Here is a 4,401-nt window from a genome sequence, read left to right on the forward strand (position 1 = left end):
TATACTGATTTCATTTTGTTACAATATTGTCACCAGAGGTTCCTGTTAAAATATTAATTTGTACCTAAAAAGAAAATCTAAAACTTACATATTTAAGGTTAATGTCTCTAAGGGTCTAAAATTGGCCAATAGGACACATCAATTTTAGGTTTTTTTCTAGAGTAAAATTTTAGTTCTAGAGTATAGATGATCAATAGCTCACCCAAGATTTATCCCTTAATGACAAAGTGTCTACAGTAAAAACCATAATATACAGGCAGCATGAGACTTGCTCTCAAGACTACAAGGAGTTTTCACAGCAGTTTCCTAAGCTCCACACCCTTAATCAGACTCTTTCTTCAGTTAATAGTTTTTCTAGTCTCTGCATTTTTCCCTGAGTTCAAAGTATTCTGCTTTTTAAGGGAAAGCTAGTAATAGTATTACTTAATCCTTCTTGGACTACCAACAACTGCCCTGTATACATGTAAGAGTCTTAATTTTTCCTTCTCATTGCCTGTGCTGGACAGCAATAGTGGCCCCAGCCCTGCCCTACTCTGGTCTCAGGGAAGTAATAGCCTTCCCCTGAGGGAAATCCTTGGGAAAACTACCAGTGGGACCCAGAGGGAAGGAGGGAAACTGGAACTCATTAAAACTGAATTTAGAACATCTGGCCTCACCATTCAGCCAATACACTGATTTGCATGAATGTGTAGGAAGAGAAATAATAATTGAAAGTGATCCAGTCATAGCCCCAAACAGGGCAAAATGGCCTCTGGAGACACTGGCGGACGTGGGTCTGCCATTTAACAAAAGACTCAGAAGGTCTTGGGTGGAGGACAGTAGTCTTTGAAAGTGACAGGGAAGATGGGTTTCACGCCGAGACTCTTCTACTGTTTACATTTTATGCTTTAAATTCACAGGTATTTTAAGGAATGAATAAAGTAAGACGAGGAGAAATTCTGAGAGTGATGTGAAGAACTCAAAGTAAAGATGAGTTTCCATTCCTTCCATGTGTTGCCTGTAGACTTTATATATCATATAATCTTTAAAGAAACTGACTTAAAAAAAAGTATGCATTTCTACAGACTTTTTTTTTTTTTTTCCATTTTAAAGATAACTTGGCATAGTAGAAAAAAGTTATTCAGGGCTTTATAGACCTAACTTTTAATTTTGACTCTGACCCTTTACTAGTTACATGATCATAAACTCATTTACTTAACATTTTTGAGATTCAGTTTCTCTTTCTGTAAATAAATATCTTTCCTTATCATTGTCATGATGTTTGAGTAATAAAGTATAGACAAAATATGTCTAGCACATTGTTCATTTCCAACTCTGTGATAATATCAGAATTGTACCCAAAAGCCATTTGGAGAAAGTATAGGGCTATCTCTTTATTCTATCCCCAACCTTTCAGTCAGGGATACACAAAGACACCAGTGATGATGTCAGGCGTTTTCACCACAGTTCCGAGGCTGGAACTTTCGAGATCATTATCTTTTAACCCAGAATTGTGGTGAAGGCAGACGTCTCTCTGGTCACATCTAAGGCTCGCCTTGGCAAAGGGTGGCATAGATAGTTCCATGGGGTTTCATGTGTCCTATAATTCTTTGCACAGCAGGCTTTTGTCTTTGTTATTTTGTTCAAGCCACTGCAGCAGATGTGACCCAATTTAGCTGTTACTATTTCCTCCTTGCAAAAATGAAGTTCAGAGAAGGCCAGGGCTGTTGAGTAACTTTCATAACTTGCCTTTTTGCCTGCCCTCTCCCAACTCATGAGCACTTGTGGAGTCAAGTTGTATCTAGGCCCTGTCGGGAACTAGTTTAGGTTGTATCTTGGCCCTTTTATCTCTGATTTTCAGCATCTGACCAATAGAGCTGACTCAATATTAGTTACCACAGTGGATGCCTATTTAGTGTGATATGCAGGTGTCCTTAAAGAGTTTCCCATTGACTTCCACAGTGGTAGATATTTCCATTGTGTCTAGCCTCAGAGCTCCAGAAGACATCTCCCAATTAAAATATACAGATTACCCAGGAGAGAAGGGTGGGGCCCTGTGCACATTTGCATCCATTCATCACCACATTGGCACAGATTGCTTATCAGATTAGCTAACTTTTACCCTTGGAAATCTGGAAGTGAAGCCTAAAGGGGAAGGAATGGGATATAAGTCTTGCATGGTTAGGTGAGGGTGAGTAGGAAGGAAGACTGCTGGGTTTTGGAGTTCAGTACTGGGTGAGTCTGTACAGGGGGACATATAGAGGAGCCATTATTTAATGGAGGAAAAGACCATAAAGGTACCGAGGTAGCTAATTATAGACCAACACTCCTTTGCTCTGTGCACTTTTCAAATTCTTTAAACATATATAATGTGACAAATGCCATAAGGAAGCACTAACTGTACAGAAATTCTATGATTCCATGTCTGACTTTTCATGGTTGAAAGGCACAACCGAATGACCATCACAAGTATGATGACAGCCCATGTAGGTTTTGATGCATTCTTTGCAGGTTCCTTATGTTACAGTCTCTTTATCTGATCACCTCTCTGACATGTTGTGTATGTCTACCATTGCACTTTTCACCCTTGGGGTCTCACTTTGGCATCACTCCTTCACTCTATCTTCTCTAGCAGTATTCAGGATGCAATCATGCCTATTTAATTAAGACTATTCCTAGAGCAAGCTTTTTTCCAGGTAGAAGACACTTGTATCTTTAAGTTGAAGTTAATCCTTCTCCAGATTTTAGTGCTTCAGTGCAGCTAGGATAGTATATTGATCTGGTTTCTCAGGATCTTTTTACTCAGTATAGACATAGGTTGTCTGAATCACCTTGATCAGATAATTCTGGGAATAAATATGTTTGATCAGACATGAAGAATGCATCTGTCTAAATAGATCTAAAGCTCCTTTTTCTTTTCTGCTGAATTGCTTGAGGCCATGAGTTTCTGACAGGTAGTGGTTTGGCCAGTCGCGTTTCAGTCAACTCTGGGATGAATTCAGGTAGCACAAGCTAAAATGAGCAACTAAGCCAGGATACCTGATATAGTTTGGGAATTTGTATTGTCCAAATCTCACATTGAAATATATTCCCCAATGGTGCAGGTGGGGCCTAGTGTTGAGAGAGGTGTTTTGAGTCATGGGGGACATCCCTCATAAATGACTTAGTGTCTTCTTATTGGTAACAAGTGAGTTTTTGCTCCGTTTCCCTGAAAATTGATTGTCTGAAGCAGTCTGGCACCTCCTTCCACTCTGTCGTTTCCACTTCCTTACAGTGTGAGCTCTACACTCCAGCTCTCTTCATCTTCTTCCATTGGAAGCAGTCTGGGGTCCCTCTTCAGATGCTGATGCTGACTCCATGCTTCTTTTTTTTTTTGAGTTGGAGTCTCACTCTGTCGCCCAGACTGGAGTGCAGTGGCCGCTCCCGGCCACCGCAGCCTCGACCTGCTGGGCTCTGGCGATCCTTCCGCCTCAGCCTTCCAAGTAGCCGGAATTACAGGCACGCGCTACCACGCCCAGCTAATTTTTTGATTTATTGTAGAGATGAGGTCTCACTGCCCAGGCGGGTCTCGAACCCGCGGGCTCAGGCAATCCACTCACCTCAGCCTCCCAAAGGCGCGGGATTACAGGCTGAGCCACCGAGCCCGGCTGACTCCATGCTTCTTACATAGCCCACAGAGCCATGAGTTGACTAAATCTCTTTTCTTATCTTTTTTTTCTGAGAAAACTGCAAAACTTTTTTGAGAGAAGTTAGCAAGTCAAATTTTCAATGTAAGATCAGCAAACTTCAGTGTGGCTTCAGCTTGTCTTTTTTACTTATGGCAGCCCATCACCTGCTTCTGGAGGCTTAGCATGCTCTCAATTAAGTGGAGTCTTCTATTTCACATCAGGACCATCTCCTCACTCATTCCCAGTCTTTTCCAGACCCATTTCTTGGTGATCACCTTCCAATTCAGGTTCCTCTTCACCTTCAATGACAGGTATTCCTTCATCCTCTTGTCCAGAATCAATAGTCTCACAATCATTTGGTTCCTTTTTTTGAGATTTCTCAGGCTTCTGGTTAGCCATAGGATCAACCAAACTGTAAGATTCTTCACTATCTCCTTTTCCTCTGTATCTTAATCTCACTCAAGCACTCACTGCTATAACTGGAAAATCGTGATCCAACGCTAGCACCTAAACCAACCTCTGCTATGTCAACTCCACCAGCCAATCCCAAAATGCAGGCTCTTTTTTTAATGTTACCCAGCCTCAGGTATTTCTTTCTAGCAACACAAATGGACTCAGACAATACCCAAGACATGAATTAGGAGTTTAGCCCTCTCAGGACCATAGTTATATCATCCAGAAAATGAAGATAAAAATCCCAGGTTACTTAATGACTCTAATTTACTGTCAGAATCAAATTAGGTTGTAAATATTG

General features: G+C 41.1%; 1 pseudogene; it reads right to left on the minus strand.

Moving 5' to 3' along the window:
• Window positions 1-3,794: 3,794 nt before the first annotated feature.
• LOC110596407 lies at window positions 3,795-4,046 on the minus strand (annotated as a pseudogene).
• Between the last annotated feature and the right edge of the window lie 355 nt (window positions 4,047-4,401).

This window comes from Carlito syrichta, unplaced genomic scaffold, assembly GCF_000164805.1.
Source record: "Carlito syrichta isolate Samal-C Ts95f unplaced genomic scaffold, Tarsius_syrichta-2.0.1 Scaffold106271, whole genome shotgun sequence".
Classification (NCBI taxonomy): Eukaryota; Metazoa; Chordata; class Mammalia; order Primates; family Tarsiidae; genus Carlito; species Carlito syrichta.